The sequence below is a fragment of the Microtus pennsylvanicus genome, chromosome 8 (assembly GCF_037038515.1).
Source record: "Microtus pennsylvanicus isolate mMicPen1 chromosome 8, mMicPen1.hap1, whole genome shotgun sequence".
NCBI classification, from domain to species: Eukaryota; Metazoa; Chordata; class Mammalia; order Rodentia; family Cricetidae; genus Microtus; species Microtus pennsylvanicus.
Genome location: NC_134586.1, coordinates 81,375,052 through 81,395,847, shown reverse-complemented (window position 1 = coordinate 81,395,847; position 20,796 = coordinate 81,375,052). Strand labels below are relative to the sequence as shown.

General features: G+C 37.1%; 1 protein-coding gene across 5 annotated transcripts in view; it reads left to right on the top strand.

Moving 5' to 3' along the window:
- The window catches only part of Grid2 (glutamate ionotropic receptor delta type subunit 2), a 1,369,063-nt gene that overhangs the window by 97,694 nt on the left and 1,250,573 nt on the right, over nucleotides 1-20,796 (top strand). The window lies entirely within an intron of this gene.

Genomic DNA, 20,796 nt, shown 5'->3' with positions numbered 1-20,796 from the left:
ATCAAAGAATGTGATGAAAATAAATATGTGTGCACATATGCATAATTTTGTAATTTTCAAATTATATGAGTTGTACTATTTCGTTATGATTATAATTTCAGAAATAGAAAATTTAGAGCCCTTTTATTGGATCATTTTAAAAATAGTGGAAAATAGAACACAAATGAATATTTTGTTATGGATGTAGCTATTGTAGGTAACAACTTGGTTCACATATTTTCAATAACAAATATATTGAGAAAAAATTTACATTTCTTAAAGTTAACTAGTAATTTTTGTAGTTCAGTGGTTCATAGAATATCTTCAGTAGTGGCACAATCAGTATATAATTTTAGAAAATAGTTATTATTCCAAGAGAAGAACTCAGCCCATCAACTGTCATGTTCTATTCATCCCATGCTCCAGTCTCTGGAAACCATGATTCTACTCTTCGTTTGCCTGTATTTGCTTATTCTGAGCATGCCTCATGAATATAATTATACAGCATGCAGTCTTTTGTGATTGGTTTATTTTAATGAGTAAATTATATTAGTTATATTTTAGCATTTCTATCTCTATCTCATGTTAAAAATCACATAAGTATGTCTCTAAGTAAACTTTATTTATTCATTGTGGTAAAACCTTGGTTTACTGCTTTGTGAACTATTATAAATAACACCTCTATGCACCTTTACACTTTCAGCTCTCTTGTCTTAATCTTGGAAATGGAATGGTTTGTTTTTGTAGAAACATGTGATATAAGTATTTAATATTTTGAGGAGTAGTCTGTGTTCGTGCACAGTATCTACATGATTTTTCATGCAATGGTTAGTGCATGAATGGTTAATGCATGCAATGTTTCATGCCTTTACTGATATTTTTGGTCATTTGAGTCAGAAACTGCATCTTCTTGAAATTTCACTTACCTTCCGACAGGCTTGTGGTGTTGGAGATTATCTCGGGTCCTTAATTACCCCTTTTAAATGTGTTTCTAAGAGAAATAGCTGTTGAAATACTTGGCAATAATTGATATTTATTATTTTATTTTTTTAAATTGAGTCTTTTGTATGTTTTAAAAACAACAAAATATAGTTGTCAAGAATTTTCTTTTATTGTGTGGATTGTCCTTTCTCCCTTAAAATATTCTCTGAGATTTCATATATGTATAAAAGGTCTCTTGGTCATATGCACCATCTCTGCCATCCAGCTTCGTCATCACTTTCCATAACACTTTTTTCTCAACTCCATGCTCTCTATCTATCTATCTATCTATCTATCTATCTATCTATCTATCTATCTATCTATTTATCTATCATCTATCTATCTATCTATCTATCTATCTATCTATCTATCTATCTATCTATCTATCTATTTATCATCTATTCTTTGGTTCCAATTAATGCTGCCTGTATATACGTCATTTTGTTGTCAATCCTGTGGGGTATGTGATCAGTCACCACCTCTCCAAAAAATAATAAGTCTTCCAGTCCAGAAGCCACCAACTATCAGTAGTTCCACTGCTAAGGGTAGAGCTTTGAGAGGCTCTTCCTGATCCATATTAGACTTAATGAGACTGATCTTGTGCAGATCTTGGGTAAGTCACCCCAGCTTCTGTGAGCTCTTCAGTGCCCTGTAGTACAGAAGTTACCCTAGCTATCTTTTCGCCTTTGAAATAATATGAGGTCACAGAGTCAGACTTATGTATAAACTTATAGGAGTTTATTTATGATTTTAATACATTTCTGCAAAGAAGTCATTTGTAATTTAGCAGTAAAAAAAGACAAGCAAGGAAATGAAGAAATAAAAGGTGATGCTGCACAGATTTTATAGTAATTTTGCCTGTTATGAGTTCCACAATTATTTGTTGGATACCAGCAATTGAAGAAGGCCTAGTTTATATATAAACACTATTTTATCACTCTTTTTTATCAAAAATAAATAATTATACAATATATTTCAAACTTAAATGTATTACATAATCACTGCAAATACAAACACACACACAAACACGAATTTAAGTACTTTTCAACTTACTGTTAGCAAGCAATGACACTGGAGTTTAGACCAATTTTCATGTCTGTTACTCTGAGCTGAGAGACGATTGACAGCTGCCTTCAGACTGTTTAGCGATTAGACTTTAGACTAGTCCATTAGTTACTCTCTCTTGTTAGATTTTGTATGAATAGTACTAGTAATTATTGTTTAGGGCTAATAGATCTCAACAAGATAAATATATTTAAACTATTAAAACCTATTCCTGGAGCAGTACTTACATCCACAAATATTAGTTAAATATATTCATTACTATGAATCTGCTCTTATAAATTGACATTCTATTAGAGAATGTCATAAACTCAAAGCTACATAAATAATTGTGTGATTAAATATTTTGACAATAAGAATAAAGAAAAGAAAACCCAACAAAGTCAAAAATAGATGTTATTGGATATTTGAGGTATTCAGGTATTTGAGTTCTCTTCTTTACTGTGGTGGATGACTGATTTTCATGTTTTTTTTTTGTCTTAGAAGAGTATTTTGTGCTTTAATGTATATAGATTTTTCTATATTCATAAAAAGGAATGTCCTTATTTTGAAGAAAATAGCCTGACTTTCAACTTAAAAAAAAGGTCAAAGGTTTTCAGAAATAGAAAAAAAATAGTGAACATGCAAAAAAATCATGAGATCATATATACATTAATTTCGGTATTACCATCTCAAGTCATTAAAGAAAATTAATTGACTGTAATGTTATGCATCTTATTAAATAATATGTTGAATTTTAGAAATGACAGTAGTACTAGTAGACTTATAAATATTAGAAATTTAGATGTGTCTAAAATGAAGGTTCAGACAAAATGATTGTCACGCAGTATTCTAAGGCTAACAGAGTTTGGAGACAGTTTTGGTCTACGCAGCACTGATGGCCTGAGTGAAAGACAAAAACAAGTGCATTCGACCTTCAGAAGGCGGCTATGTCTCTGTGTGTCTGGATATACATCTGAACTCTTTTCTTCTCAACAGCCCGGTTTTAAACTCTCTTTGGGGCAACAAGTGAAGACAAGACTAGTCTTCCATAATTAACTATTTTTCATGTCAATTATTAAGTTTCTTGTGAATTAACATCCCAGCAATTTCCATAATTCATTCACAACATAAATTTCCAAGTGCTATCATTGGGAAATTAACATTTCATATGGCTTTTAAAATAAGACAACTATTTTTCATTCACTTCACAGTCAGGCACAACTGATATGTTAGTTGATACTGGCACATGTAGCTAACTAGTTGAAAAGGAGTCAAATGGTTTGCAAAGCAGTTTCATGAATAGAGGAGATGGATGCAAACCACAACCAGGGAAGCATTTGCAATCTATTATGCAAAATTTCTCTGGCATTAGGTCTACATGGGGGCATTGTTAGAGGCTGGTGGGAGAGTATCCACATGTAACTTTTTGTCCTCGTGTATATGGTTAAAACCTCATGTATATGGTTCAACTTTCTTTGCTTGCCTCTTTTCCTATCCTTTCACCAACACACACACTTCTTAGATGTTTGAAGTCCTAAGAAAAAGAAAATATGAGTGTTTGACACAGAGAACTCTCTGGGCAGGTTTTGACAAGAAACAAAGCCTCAAAGGAATGATGGCATTAAAGGCAGGCAACCCAGAAAAGAATTTATTAAAATGGAAGTGTCAGTTTTTGATGTGACCCGTAATTGTAGAGTATCTTCTGTTGGAGGTTTCCCCCATTATTTCTTGCCCAATATGCTTGCATTAGACATTGTCTACTTACCTTTGAGAAATGAATATCTGTTGGATCAACTTGACAGAAGATCAGAAGAAGAACATGTTTGGGGCATGGGGGGGATGAAGCAGCTTGGATTTTAAATTATAATAACCTTCAGAAGGCCAGGCAATGGTAGCGCATGCCTTTAATCCCAGCACTCGAGAGGCAGAGGCAGGCGGATCTCTGTGAGTTCGAGACCAGCCTGGTCTACATAGCTAGTTCCAGGAAAGGCTACAAAGCCACAGAGAAACCCTGTCTTGAAAAACCAATAATAATAACAATAACCCTGGGAAGTCTCTGATTTGGCAAGGATATTGTTCGTGTTGGGAAGGTTTACTAATATCTCTAGTATTGGTCATAGTCAGGGCAGATCAATGCATAACTGTATGTAATTAAAGGTTTTGGAGGGTTGAGGTCTATACTCTTCTTGTCCTCTTGTGTTTTCAGTTAGGAAAGAGGCTACACAGTTTGGACATAAACTTCTAAAATCTAGATATTTGAACCACAGATAAGATGTCTGCTTTTGCAAAATTGATATTCCCTGAGAGACAAACTTTTTAGAATAGAGGCCATGTATGTAACAGGTTGAGATGACTACTGATTTACATCTTAGCATATACTGGTGTGTACTGAGTGTTTATCTAGTTATCTAGTCAGGCTTGATTTCAAGCCATATCTCCAGAGACATGTGGTCTTGCTTCTCTTACAGTCTTGTTTAGATGTACTTCAAAACAGAAGTTACATGTACTTCTGGCTCTCTTGAAGCAGATGAGTTTCTGAAAGATACAGTTACACATCTGTGTGACATGGATCAACTGTAGGTTTTACAGAAAGAGCCTAGAACTTCTAGAATAAAATGTGTTATCAGTCACCCTCACAGGAAGGAATGAAGTACACCTTCACCTATCTTTGGTCAGTTTGGGGCCCCAGAAAAGGGCTTTTGTACCAAGATTATGAAAGAGAAAAATAACAAACATGGCCTGCCATTTTTATTATGTTTTTGGATGTCAGAGTTACAGCTAATACGTTCTGAGCCTGTAGCACCTCTGCTTCTCGGGGCTGTAATGGGAAACACAATCTATGTCTTCTCAGCACAGAGTCCAGTATGCAGAGAGTGCTTATCTATTATTAATATCAGAATTGCCCTGGCTGTTCCTTTAGGAGGTTAAATAATTATTATTGACTCTGCCATTCCGGGGGAAAATTATATACTTGAACTCTTTTCATTTGACACTGAACTTCACTTTAGATTATTCTTACAAAATGGGCCTTAAGGGTTTTGCTGTGGAAATATCATGAAACACAGACTTATGAAATATACTGAATTATTTACTTTACATTTATATTCATGTTGTGGCTTTTCTGGTTCCCTTGCACTAGCATCTAGAAAGCCAAGAAAATTGAAGCTGCTTTCCAACAAAGGAAGAAGCCTTCCCCCACAAATCTGTGTCTCACACTTTCTTACTATTTTGTTTCCTATCACATCTCTCCATTTCTTAATAATTTCTCATTTAAAACCTTTCAACTCCTACCTTGTATTTTTAAGGCTTTCAAATTCGTTTTTTAAATACCTTGTTCTTCTTCTTCGCAATTTTATACACATACACATATGGTGTGGGAAGTCCTTCTGTATATGTCTTGCCTTTATGGTTAATGGTTAAAGAAGCTGCTCCCAGCCATTGGCATAACAGAACACAGGCTGGAAGAGAGAGAGAGAGAGAGAGAGAGAGAGAGAGAGAGAGAGAGAGAGAGAGAGAGAGTAGGTGGAGTCAGGACATGCCATGTAGTGGTCAGAGGGAAAAGGCACAGAGCTGCCAGCTGCAACCTTGTCAGTGGGAAAAGAGCCTCATGGTTAGATATAAAATAATGGAAATGCGTTAATTCTAGACGTAAGAGCTAGATAGCAATATGCTTAAATGATTGGCTAACTAGTGATTTAATTAATTCAAATTTTTGTGTGATTATTTCGGGTCTGAGTTGCTGGGAACAAACAAGTGACATCCAACAAAATACACACACACACACACACACCCCACACACACATTCTGTCCCAGGCCTCATCTTCTTTTTCTATCAATCCCCTACATCTCTATCCCTTTCTCCCATTATTATGACTTTGTGTTATGACCCAACTAGTACCCTGAGCCATCTGTGTGACCAGTGAACCAGGATTGTCCACTGGAGGCTTCTGGGGTCACCAGTGAGTACATAACTTTCGCCATCACTGAATCTACCATTAGCGAATATTAAAAATATGTGCTAGTGCATTGCATGCCAATCACTTTTTCATACTATACTGTTGTTGCATACATTCCTGTGCAGACCTGGTACAGTCATATGCAGTCACTCTAAGTTTGTGTTTGAAATGAATGTGTTTCTCTCAAAAACTTGTATCACAGCCTCTCTCCCTGTCTTCCTGCTATTACATTCTATTACTGTTTTCTGAGTCCTAGAGAGGGGGCATGAATGTCTTGTTTGTGGCTAAGCACTCATTTGTCACCTTGTGTCGTTGACTATGAGTCTTTGCAGTCACCATCACTCACTGGAATAGAGGCTTCTCTTATTAAGACTGAGACTAACATTTGTCTCTAGGTACAAACATAAATATTTGGAAAATCACTTGATATGATGTCGATTTAGTAACCAACAGTTTTCATCTCTCCTAAAATCTATCACCTCCTAGATCATGCATTTCTGACCAGTTTTAAAGTACTACAGATTGATTTTTTTCTGTGGCTGCATTTAGACAGATATTGACTACCCCTTTAACAGTTGCACAGCTATTGCACAATTAAGCATGTTTATCCAGCTGTTTGGTCTTCCATTTTGTTGGGCTCACATTTGGGGAAGACCATTGATGCCTTTCTCCATCAAGCAGCCTGCATAACACCTTCTATAAGCAGTATGGAGGGTCTTCATATTCAGCTTACAGCTTGATTTCTCTATATGATGAAAACAGAATGTGGTGTCTTCAGCAATAGGGGCTTTTCACCTGGATAGCAACCAAAGCAAGTGGTAAGAACTTATAATCTGTTGTGGATTCCTGAAGTCTATGTTGTAGAAAAAGTTAAACAGTGAGGGACTGGGGAGGCAGAGTAGATTGTCCGGTAGGAAGAGGGTTAACAAAATCAAAGTATATAAATATTTCCTGTTGAAACTTAGTATCCTCTCAGCTTTTATTTTTGTATTCTCTGTTGACTGAAGATTTTGTCCTTCATGGTCCCACAGCTGTTCAATCCCAAAGAAACTCACAGAGATCTACATTAATTACAAACTGGTTGGCCTATTGGCTCAGGCTTCTTATTAACTAAATTTTACATCTTACAGTAAACCATAATTCTTGCCTGTGTTAACCATATGGCTTAGCACCTTTTATCAGCAAGGCATTCTCATCTTGCTTCTTCTGTGTCTTGATTCCTCTGTGTCTGAGTGACAACTGTGGATTGACTCTTTCCTCTTCCCATGATTCTCCTGTTATTGTTGCCCCTCCTCTTCTACCTGCCTGGTCGCCTGCCTATATTTCCTTCCTGGGTACTGGCTAATCAGTATTTTATTAAAATACAAATGATAAATCTTTACAAAGTACGAGACCATTGTCCCACAGCAATTCTCTTTTAAGTAGCTTTTTAGCAGGACATTGTATGTATAATACATTTAGAAATTACATTAATATATACATTTATATATTATTTATTTCTGTGTACACAACATATTTGTCGTTCTTTTCCATACTTGTAAATTATGGGGATATCTAGTATATATAATTTATATGAATAATGATTTTTTTCATTACCCTAATTGTTTCAATAATCTAATTTTTTTCAACACTCTAGATTTTGTTACCCTAATTTTTTAATATGCTATTTTTGTATTTGTTGTGTGTGTGTTAAACTAGCTCCTTTTATTTCACTTAAAGTAGCTTAAAAATTAAGACAACATTGTATTTTCTTTCTTTTTTTTTTTTTTTGGTTTTTCGAGGCAGGGTTTCTATGTGGTTTTGGAGCCTGTCCTGGAACTAGATCTTGTAGACCAGGCTGCTCTCGAACTCACAGAGATCCGCCTGCCTCTGCCTCCCGAGTGCTGGGCATTGTATTTTCTTTTACAATAAAGTTACATTATTTTAGGAAAATAAATACAAAAATTCCTCAGTAGTTGCTCTTCTGAATCTTCTAACCATAGAAAGCATGAGCATAAAGTAAGAAAATAAAGAAAGATATTCTTTTTTGACATAAATAACTTTTTTTTCATTATGGTGATTTGTGATCTTTATTTGCTTGAGATTATTTAACCTTATATCATTCCATTTTTCTTGAAAAGATTTATAAACTTAGAAAACAAAATTAGCACTTTTGCCTTTGGCAATAATTTCTTATGTTTAAATTCATAAAGTGAGAACTTGTTTCCATAGGAAGTACTGCCTTCCTACCTATCTGATCTCACCATGAGCCATCTGTATGTCCAGTGGTGCGTTCTCCAAGGCAGAGGCACTAACCATGCTACAGGCTTTCTTTGCATGGTCTTATCTGGGGCCAATCTCACAGGACTTCCATGCAAAAGTAGAGGTCCTTGTTTTCTGAGATTTTATGTTGATTCTCGCAGGTATCACTCATGCGTTTTTTCTAATGTTCTATATTGTTAAATTACATACATGTGTACTTTCAAATTTAGTACAAATTATTTTTCTAAATTTCTGTGAGTTTCTTAATATGGGCGATATTATTTTATTTTCTAAATATACCAAACATACCACTGGAAATATTTTTATAAATTAATGCGTGTAAGGAAAGTTACTGAAATTAGTGACGTATGATGACAGTATTCAATTTTAGAAAAGGATCTTAACACTGCACTGAGACCTGATGATCATCTGGGTCATAGTCCAAGAGGAAGAAGCTTCCTAGTTCACATTTGACATTGGATTTGCAATACTCAGAGCACCCTTGGGTTGGTAGTCTGGTTCTAGATTTGGTCTCAGAAGAAGATAACACATAAATAAATTGAGATGCTACAATTCAGCAATAATGTATATATGTAACTTTCTTGAGGAAAGCAACCATTTGCAACTTGGCATATAGGAAGTGACTATAAGAAACACTGACTGGAAAATGCAACAGGAAACTGGGATGAGAGGATTGTTGTGCTAGAAACTGGAAATTGAAGAGTCTTTAAAAAATGCTTGTTTGTTTCATTATGCAAATTTACCTTGGAGGGCTTAGTGATTCTCCTGTTAGATGCTCCATTTGCAATACTAGAGATGTACCTGGTATTTCAGTGTTTTCAAAATCAGAGATTCTATAAATGAAATATAATATGTAGAGAATATGAAGAAAAGCATAAAACTGACTAGAGGAGGGTGTCAGGCTGTCTAATGACATAAGAAAAATAAACCAGGGGTGTAAAGAATGTTAAATTTATATAAAATTAGGTTAGAGTGAGATTACTGTGAACAATTATCAATGGCAAATGAAAGTATCATGCATAATTGTACTAATAAGACACTTGATAGGTTCAGAAATTGTCTGATCTTACGTTCAGGGGTTGGCAAAAGATGTGGCAAGGTCACATCCTGACGCTGAAGTCTAGACTAGAGAACTCACAGCCTAAGGATGTTTATGCCTCTTGTTACCTGTTTTCTCAAGGAATTGAAATGTAATGCCCTTGACGAAGGCAGTCCCTAATAGAACAATAAGGTGTTCCAGACACATGAAGGATAAAAGCTTTTGGGTAATAAAAGGAAAGTGACTAGAGACAGTAGAGATATATTGTCAGCATCCTTTATGTTTCACCAATTGGACAGAATACTTGAATTTGTGAAGCAAAACCTACAAGATAGTTTCAATATTCTGCCCTGGTTCTACGTAACCTGCCTATGGACAAAAGACAAAACACAACAGTATGAATACATATTTAGAGCTGTTCAGATGAAATAAATTAAAAGAAGAACCAAGAGAGTTGCTGTTTTTGTAGGAAATTACTGAGGACTGGAGCAGCAAGAAGTCTAAGGAGACAGAGAACAATGAGGGCTCATGCTGCTAACTCTGTGTCTGCTGGCCAGTGCCTGTGATGACTCTCCGGGGGTGCTGGTATGAGGCCACCACTTGGTCATGTACAATCTCTCTATGGATATAAGCTGTGTTGTGAGACTTCATCCTGAGCATTTATTCTGGGAACCAATGTCCATACAACATGAATTCCTTTTTTTCCATTTTAATTTCTTTCAGTAGTTTTCCAATCTAACATTAATTTAAATTGTTAACAGTTGACGGTTTTTTTTGTCTGAGAATAAATTTATAAATCAAAAACTTCACAAAATGCCATATTTGCCATTAAATTTAAATGGTAACTTCAAATCTCAGGTGTTAATTGGATTGTCATAGAACGTAGCTAAAAGTATTGTGTTTATTGCTGGAAATTTCAGCTAAGAAATTTGGTAGGCTTGCCTCACTATGAGTAGTAAGATAAATTGAATGAGTCATCCTTAGCCCATAACATTAAAATCTTTCACAGCTTCTTACAAATACAAAGTAGATTCTGACTCAGAAACTTCTTCATCCAAAGTTTCATCACTATGAGTCATTACTAGCGTTTTCACCAAAAATCCTTGACATTAGCAATAACTCACATTCCTATAACATTTTTTGGTTATCAGATTACTCCTACATACAGTTATTTCATACACACTAAATTATATTAAACTCCACAGCTGAAACAGATAATTATAATGCTCAGGACGACAAAAAAAACTTTTAAATTTATATTGGCAATATTATATAGCTCATAAAGGTTGCCTTTTGGTAAGAGGAATATTACACAATTATTATACTTTTAGCTGTAAAACATTTCAATTTGCTTTTCTAGATCCTAAGTATAAACATAGATATCAAAGCATTTAAAATTCAAATCCAAGGACCTGGATAATCCCCAAGAAATAGCTCTATGAACTTGCTATTTTGCATTTTTGCTATTTATTGATTTCACATTGAAGACTAGTAATAGAATATGACTAGTAAAGAATTCATTTAAAAGTACAAATATATTCATGTTAGTTATGTTCATGATTCAAATAGGAAAATTATAAGTCATTTACTTTCTTTACATATGCTAATACATTAAATGATCATGATACAAACCTACGTGTACCATAATCATCATTCACTTGACATCTTCAAATAAAGGTGTAAGTATTAAATGCTAGATAGAAATATGACAAAACACTTAAAAAATAGTTCCCAAACCATTCAATTATAATAGTTATTCGTGATGAGGCAGATGCGTGCATTCAGCCCCACATAGGTGATGGAAAACCCTGAGGTGGAACAGTACCAGGTAACCTTCCTTAACTAAGCAAAGCCGGCCTGAGGCTGACAGGTCTAAGTATAGAGAGCCTACAGAGCAGAATGAGTTCAGTGCATGCATCAGGAAGAGGGAAAGCCCAAGTGGCTGGAGAGCAAAGCAAGATTAAGAATGAGGGGAAATAGAAGTGTGCAGCAGTTGAAAAGCAGAATATAGGAATTTTGAGCTTATGTGTTTGGGTCCTTGAACTGAGGAGCAGATCATGCAGTGCTAAGAGTATTGTGTTGTGGCTGAATTCTATTGAAAGGTTGATCTAGGTGAAGTGAAGTCGAGAGGATAGAGGCCTAGTGGTAGGGTAAGGTGATGATTGGCAAGGAGAGAAAGGATGATGTCTTGACTGGAAAGTTGCAGGGGCAAATTCAGAGTATAAATATAAAATAAATGAGAATGCTAATCATATAGTAGTATCACTTACTAAACTTGACTGCAGTTCCCTTCCTCCAAAGTCCAGAAAGGACGCAATTGCTAAGAGAACTAAATGTGAACTGGGATTCTTTTAGTGGGAAGTGACTCTAATCACTTCTGGGAAATGATCTTCCAGAAACTAATATACTAATACTTTTACTTTATATTGTATAAGTGGTGAAGATAGGATTTTTCTATTTTTTTGTTTATTTTACATAACAACCACAGTATCCCCAACCTCCTCTCTTCTGTCCCCTCCCTCCTTCTTTCTCCTCTCCACATCCACTCCTCAGAAAGAGTAAGGGCTCCCATGGGGAGTCAAGAAAGTTTGACATATCAAGTTGAGGCATCAAGGCTGAGCAAGGCATCCTACCATACAGAATGGGCTACAAAAAGCAAACTCATGCACACAGTAGTGCTAGTCCACTACTAGCAGAGCCACAAACAGATCAAGATACACAACTGTCTCCCACATGCAAAGGGCCTAGGTTGATCCCATTCAGGCTCGCTAGCTGCTGGCCTAGAGTCTGTGAGCTCTCTTGAGTTCAGGTCAGTTGTCTCTGTGGATTTCCCGATAATGACATTGACACCCCCCCCAACTTCACCCCCTCCCCACCTCTCATATAATTCCTACCTGGACTCCTAGAGCTTGACTGTGGATCTCTGCATTTGCTTTCATCAGATACTGGATGAAGGTTCTATGATGACAATTAGCTTAGTCACCAATTTGTTTACAAGGGAAAGCCAGTTTAGGCACCCTCTCCACTATTGCTAGGAGTCTTGACAGGGATCATCCTTGTGGATTCCTTGGAATTGCCCTAGCACCAGGTTTCTCCCTAACCCAAAAGGAAGATATTGATATCTTCATTCTTTCCCCACTCTCCCTTTCTCCCCACCGCAGCTCGATGTGGCTCAGGAATATTTCTAGGAATATTTCGTAGGAAGCTTCAGATCTACATGTAACGGGTCTCTGCATGTGCCAGTATGGATATATTTGCTGTTTTCTGGTCTATTATCTTGTAGGTCCCTTTTGGTCACAAGTATAGCATGTTCTGTGATCTGTCTTTCTGTAATAGGTGGAAATAAAGTAATCTTCCATTTGTTTTTGTGTGTGACTTTCTCAGAGTATCTTTTAACTTTAGAAGGGAATGGTATGCTCTTTATATCAATTTCAGGGTTTAGATATATAACTCAAAATGAGGCATGTGCTTTGAGTAATTGAAGTTGTAGATACGAGGGAAACTCTCTGGTGGGAGACGTAAGAAACAAACGAACATATACTTTTGTTGTATGATAAGGACTCTCTTGGGTATATTTCCAAGAGTGGTATTGCTGCGTCCAGGGGTAGGTTGATCCCGAATTTCCTGAGAAACCGAAACACTGATTTCCAAAGTGGTTGCACAAGATTGCATTCCCACCAGCAACGGATGACGGTACCCCTTCCTCCACAGCCTCTCCAGCAAAGGCTATCATTGGTGTTTTTTATTTTAGCCATTCTGACAGGGGTAAGATGGTATCTTAAAGTTGTCTTGATTTGCATTTCCCTGATCGCTAAGGAAGTTGAGCATGACCTTAAGTGTCTTTTGGCCATTTGAAGTTCTTCTGTTGAGAATTCTCTGTTCAGCTCAGTGCCCCATTTTATAATTGGGTTGATTAAAACATGGGATGTACTCACTCATATTTGGTTTCTAGCCATAAACAAACGACATTGAGCCTATAATTAGCGATCCTAGAGAAGCTAAATAAGGAGAACCCAAAGAAAAACATATAGGCATCTTCCTGAATATTAACCTTCATCAGGAGATGAAAGGAGACAGAGACAGAGACCCACATTGGAGCACAGGACAGAAATCTCAAGGTCCAAATCAGGAGCAGAAGGAGAGAGAGCACGAGCAAGGAACTCAGGACCGTGAGGGGTGCACCCACACACTGAGACAATGGGGATGTTCTATCGGGAACTCACCAAGGCCAGCTGGCCTGGGTCTGAAAAAGCCTAGGATAAAACCAAACTCGCTGAACATAGTGAACAATGAGGACTACTGAGAACTCAAGAACAATCGCAGTGGGTTTTGATCCTACTGCACGTACTGGCTTTGTGGGAGCCTAGGCAATTTGGATGCTCACCTTACTAGACCTGGATGCAGGTGGGTGGTCCTTGGACTTTCCACAGGGCAGGGAACCCTGATTGCTCTTTGGGCTGACGAGGGAGGGGGACTTTATTGGGGGAGGGGGAGGGAAATGGGAGGCAGTGGTGGGGAAGAGACAGAGATTTTTAATAAATAAATAAGAGGGAAAAAAAAGAAACAAATGAACAATCCCAAACTTGACTATGGACGTTCAGCACTGATAAATTAAGATGAAGATTAATATGCACAGTCTAGTTTAACAGCATGAACATGCAATTTGTCAATTTTAGCAAAACCATAAATACTGGAACCCAGATTAACGTGGTGGGCCTGGTCTCATTTGATGATAATAGTAGATTCATCTAGAAATGCTTTATAAGTTGCTTCTTAACACTGAGTAAAGTTAGGAAAGGAAGGAACACAGTAACCCTGAGACACATGCAGCTAAGGTTTTCAATACTATCTTTCCCTTTGGTCTTTAAATTTCCTTCTCAAGAGCCAGTGTATATTATAACACTTTTGAAGATCATAATTTTTACCCAGGACAATGCTAAAAGTCTCAGTATAAGAATCTGTTTTACTCAACAATAAGGACACTAAGAGAGACTTACGTAGATCTAATCTACATGGGAAGTAGTAAAAGACAAGATCTCCCAAGTAAATTGGGAGCATGGGGACTTTGGTGGATGCTTTGAAGGGAGGAGGGGAGAGACAGAGAGGGAAGCAGAGAATAATGTAGAGCTTAATAAAAATTCATAAAGAAGAGTCTGTCTTATATATATATATATTTGAAAATAATTTTTTTTAAATTTATTTATTTATTAAGGATTTCTTCCTCCTCACCGCAAACGGCTCCCATTTCCCTCCCCCTCCCCTGATCAAGTCACCCTCCCTCATCTGCTCAAAGAGCAATCAGGGTTCCATGACCTGTGGGAAGCCCAAGGACTGCCCACCTCTATCCAGGTCTCCTAAGGTGAGCATCCAAACTGCCTAGGCTCCCACAAAGCCAGTACGTGCAGTAGGTTCAAAAACCCACTGTGATTGTTCTTGAGTTCTCAGTATTCCTCATTGTTCTCTATGTTCAGCTAGTCCGGATTTATCCCATGCTTTTTCAGACCCAGGCCAGCTGGCCTCGGTGAGTTCCCGATAGAACATCCCCATTGTCTCAGTGTGTGGGTGTGCCCCTCGCGGTCCAGAGTTCCTTGCTCGTGCTCCGTCTCCTTCTGCTCCTGATATGGACCTTGAGATTTCTGTCCTGTGCTCTTCTGTCTCTGTCTCCTTTCATCGCCTGATGAAGGTTAATATTCATGAGGATGCCTATGTGTTTGTCTTTGGGTTCACCTTCTTACTTAGCTTCTCTAGGAACATGCATTATAAGCCCAATATCCTTTATTTATGGCTAGAAACCAAATATGAGTGAGTACATACCATGTTCCTCTTTTTGGGTCTGGCTTACCTCACTCAGGATAGTGTTTTCTATTTCCATCCATTTGTATGCAAAATTCAAGAAGTCCTTGTTTTTTACTGCTGAGTAATACTCTAATATGTATATATTCCATACTTTCTTCATCCATTCTTCCGTTGAAGGGCATCTAGGTTGTTTCCAGGTTCTGGCTATTACAAACAATGCTGCCATGAACATAGTTGAGCATATACTTTTGTTGTATGATAGGGCCTCTCTTGGGTATATTCCCAAGAGTGGTATTGCTGGATCCAGGGGTAGGTTGATCCCGAATTTCCTGAGAAACCAAAACACTGCTTTCCAGAGTGGTTGCACAAGTTTGCATTCCCACCAGCAATGGGTGAGTGTACCCCTTTCTCCACAACCTCTCCAGCAAAGGCTATCATTGGTGTTTTTTTTTATTTTAGCCATTCTGACAGGTGTAAGATGGTATCTTAAAGTTGTCTTGATTTGCATTTCCCTGATCGCTACGGAAGTTGAGCATGAGCTTAAGTGACTTTTGGCCATTTGAAGTTCTTCTGTTGAGAATTCTCTGTTCAGCTCAGTGCCCCATTTTATAATTGGATTGATTAGCCTTTTACGGTCTAGTTTCTTGATTTCTTTATATATTTTGGAGATCAGACCTTTGTCAGTTGCGTGGTTGGTGAAAATCTTCTCCCAGTAAGTGGGTTGCCTTTTTGTCTTAGTGACAGTGTCCTTTGCTTTACAGAAGCTTCTCAGCCTCAGGAGGTCCCATTAATTCAATGATGCCTTTAGTGTCTGTGCTGCTGGGGTTATACATAGGAAGTGGTCTCCTGTGCCCATGTGCTGTAGAGTACTTCCCACTTCCTCTTCTATCAGGTTCAGTGTGTTCGGACAGATATTGAGGTCTTTAATCCATTTGGACTTGAGTTTTGTGCATGGTGATAGATATGGATCTATTTTCCTTCTTTTACAGAGTGACATCCAGTTTTGCCAGCACAATTTGTTGAAAATGCTGTCTTTTTTCCATTGTATACTTTTAGCTCCTTTATCGAAAATCGGGTGCTCAAAGGTTTGTGGGTTAAAGTCAGGGTCTTCTATTCGATTCCATTGGTCGACTTCTCTGTTTTTATGCCAATACCAGGCTGTTTTCAGTACTGTAGCTCTATAATAGAGTTTGAAGTCAGGGATGGTAATGCCTCCTGACAATCCTTTATTGTATAAGATTGTTCTGGCTATCCTGGGTTTTTTGTTCCTCCATATAAAGTTGATTATTGTCTTCTCCAGATCTGTGAAGAATTTTGATGGGATTTTGATGGGGATTGCATTGAATCTATAGATTGCTTTTGGTAGAATTGCCATTTTTACTATGTTGATCCTCCCAATCCAAGAGCAAGGGAGGTCCTTCCATTTTCTGGTGTCTTCTTCAAAATCTTTTAATTACTCAACTTAAATACCATACCCTTCTCTTATCTGAAGATATAAGAAGGGAAGGTTAGCCGGGCGGTGGTGGCGCATGCCTTTAATGCCAGCACTCAGGAGGCAGAGGCAGGCGGATCTCTGTAAGTTCGAGACCAGCCTGGTCTACAGAGCTAGTTCCAGAACAGGCTCCAAAGCCGCAGAGAAACCCTGTCTCGAAAAACCAAAAAAAAAAAAAAAATGAAGAAGGGAAGGTTAACATGCGTTCTTAGTTTTTGTTGTCTAGTGTGATGCAATTTTAAGTGTGAATTGCCTAAAATTTAAAATCTAGGGATGGAACTTGCTGCAGTTTATAGTAATGATTGCCATGATCAGGACTTAGCCAAAGTCTTCCAACTGGAAAAATCATTTCCCTGTTGATTCTGAGGTGACTATAAGCCAAATCTTGACAACTTTTTGCTATAGCCTTATTGGGTGACATAACATTAAACTGTGACATTAACTTTATTGGACGAATTTATTTATGTTTCTTATTGCTTTCTGGAAGTTACCACCATAAACACATAAACAATAATGTGATTCACTGTACGTAGCTACTAGGTTATGCCAAATGTTTAAAAATTCTAGAATGTATGAAATTTATAATTATTTTGTGAATGTATCATTTAAACTACCACATAATACTGGAATTTGTATATCATCAAATAAAAATTATCAGAAATTTTACAGTCTAAGGTAACAGAATTGTATTTAATGGTAGCTCATGAGAAGAGCAACAAAGCAATTAAGCAGAGTAGGTACAGAAACGGAATGATCTTACTATTGCCACGTAGAGGCTTTCTTCAACATTATTCGTTTTCTAATAAGATAGATATGGCATCCCCATGATCGTCAGAAGCCCCGTGATATGGTGTTGTGAATCACTCAAGTGTCAAGGACAATTTAGGCAAGGACACATAACACATGGTGCATGCAGCTAGCCGGCTTCCTAGAAAAGCTTGGTGGCTTCTTGGAAGCATCAGGGAGAGTGCTTCAAGTGGAGTGGGAGAGGTGAACACTTTAAAGGGCTGGATAGTAATATTGTCAAGAACACATTTATTAAGGACACTGTAGATAAAAAATGATTTTTTACATTGTTTGAGAAAAGTCAACAAGAGGGTATTAAGCAGAGCTAGAACAATGATGTCACCTACATCTTATAAAGTAACTGCTATCTATAGAGAGTAGACTGCCATGAATCTGGGAATGTGGAGACAGATGATGCACAATGTTTATGGATGTAGAAAAGTGTCTAGGATATAGCTGACCTGGTGGGAAGAGGAGCATCGTCCTGAATCCCATTCATTTGCATACTTATATATCTAAGTTTACTAATATACTCCTACTTTTTAAATGGTATATGTATGAGTGTTGTATCTACATTTATGCCTGTGCACCACATGTACAGTGCCTGGAGAGGCTGGAAGAGCACACCAGATCCCCTACATCTGAAATTAAAGATAGGTGTGAGCTGTCATGAGGATGCTATGAATAAAATCTGAGTCCTCTGTAAGAGCATTCACAAGAGCACTCATTCCTCTTCACTAATCCGTCTTTTCAGCCCAGAGATTAGTTGTGGATGAATAAAATGAAGATAGGTTAATAATTTTGAGTGAATAGGCATATTTTGTTGGAATTTGCAGAGCAAGAACAAAGTATAAATGAGCTTAGGAGAAAACTGATTATCTGTCAGAAACGAGAGGCATTTTGTTCATGAGGCAATAGCACATAAACAAAAAAAAAACTGCACTTAGCTCAGGAGAAGTGGGTTTCTAACTATACATTTTTTTTTAAAGAGCAGATGAGTTCATATTGAATTCCAAGATGGTATTAGGAAAGATCAATGGGGAAAGTAATCACAGAGACAAAAAGGGAAAAGAGTGTCCAGAAGAAGACTATGTGAGGTTTAAAAGAAGAGTTTCTACAGGATGGTGGCACATGCCTGGTGGGGAATGAGAGTTCCGATGCATAACATTATTTATATCATATCTCCCTTTACAACAGATTCTAAATTTTAATAGCACATTTATTATTATTGAATAGATCTTAAGCACAGAGGAGTTGGGTGTAAAGGCAAATCACTTAGTTAAATCATGAAACAGTCAATACATTGAATCAAGATACTGATGAAGAGGAGATGTCGGTCAGCAGCTAATTAAAACGCCCAAGTGATCATAGTAATTATGAATTGAAACACTGGAAAAGAAAGATAGAAACTAAAAATTATTCCGTAAGTATTTGAGAATTTTGTGGGACTTCTGTGCCAATCTATTAACTGTCATCTACTTTGTTTTTATTACCCAGCGTGATATTACAATGAACAGCAGAAAACTAAGTTTCTTTATGGAATCTCAATGTTTCTATAAAATTTAATAGAAATAATTTTACAGTATACTAAACAGCCTGATAGAAGTTCCAATATTCCACACAGACTGCCTAAAACCAAGATGGAACCTCATTTATTTAAAGTAATCATCCAGAAAATTCAATCAAATCTCAACTGTACCATGACTTAAAAGGGGGCTTGATGTTACTCTTTCTGGAACTGGTCTGATATCATCTGACTTCCTGTTATCAAACAAATGATACTTGATATTATGTTATATATTTGTCTATGTTTAATAGGTTATATCAAGAACTGAACAATACACTAAGTTTTTGCAACACTAGTAAGACTCAGGTCTTTCTGGGAAGTAAAATAGACCTTTAAATTATTTCTAAATTTTGCTAGTAAAAATGTTTCTACCATTGACCCACCTCTCCTGTTGTCTGCTTTTCTCTCTGTTCCTCTCATCTCTTCTCTTCCTTCCCCATTTCTTTGCTCTCCTCATTTTGTTTTTCCTCCTTCCTTCTGTCTCTCGGCCTTTATTCACTCTTCCTTCTAATCTCTTTCTTTGCTGAAACAATCTCTTAGCACATTCTCAGCCTTGCTTCAAGCTGCTAATCTTTCTCTCTTGGAATCCTAGTATTACAAGTGTACACCACCACATCCCTCTGATAATTAAAGTTTTAATAATTAGTCCGGATAAGTGCCTTAAATTGATTTCCTCAACACCAAATACTTCTAGATTTCCTTCCTAGCAGGAAACCAGCACAGTCAGACTAGAGGTCCCAAGAGGACCTTGTGCCTTTATTTCTTTCTGAAGGGAAACTCAGAACTGAAACTTGATTATCTAGGATCTGACTAAACCAGCTGAAAGCCCTTTCCAGTGGGTGAGTCAGGGCCTCACACATGGAGAGAATTTGATGAACTTAGCAGAACACTTGGACCTGAGACCTGGGAAAGTCAGAATGATCACAAGCACACAGTCACAGGAGAGATTATTCTCTGCAAATACTCATTCTGGGATTCGTAGAGCTGGCTCGATGGCTAAGAACACCTGTTGCCTTTCCAGAGTAGCCAGGTTCAGCTCCCAGAGTCCATATGGGGACTCACAGTCATCTCTAACTCCAGCCCCTGGGGATCTGATGTCCTCTTCTGGCCTCTGCAGGCACTGGCCACAGACATGGTGCACGTACATTGATACAGACAAACACTCATATGCATAAAATACAATAAATCTAAAAAACTATCAAAAAAAGATAATTAAGAATGGAAGATCATGATGACAACATGGTGACAACATTGATAATCAGGATTTTCTATGAATCAGGACAGTGATTAAAAACACAACGTAGTAACTGACAATGCCTGTGCAATGGAACCTTTAAAAAGTCTACAAATAATCACAGCTTAATAAAATATAAAATTTTCATAACCAACAAGAAGGCTAGCTTAAGAATCTTAATCCCTCATGCTTCTAATCAGTGATATAACATTTTATAATAAAAATATCAGAGTATGTTATATTTACTTCTAGTACTTCCAACAAAAATATCTGTTTACTTCAGCAGTCCCAGCAACACAAAGACTACTCTTCATAACCTGATGCTTAGTGATGCCCTACGAGTTTGGGAATTTTTGTTTGATTTTTGCACAGATTGAAACTAATAACAAGCATATATTTACTAGGAGTTAAGGAATGTAAGGAATGAAAACTGAACATAGCACCCATAGTAAACTAACTATATTCAAATGATAAAATCAAGTCTTAAATAGTTATTACATAGTTATTGTTAAATATTCAGTTGTACTCAATGAGAATAATCTCTCAAGTTACTAAATTCACAATTGAATTCTTATGAACTATGGAGCTTGCTGGATAGTATTGTGTCAACTTGACACAGGCTAGAGTCTTTTAGAAGAGGGAACCCCAACAAAGAAAATG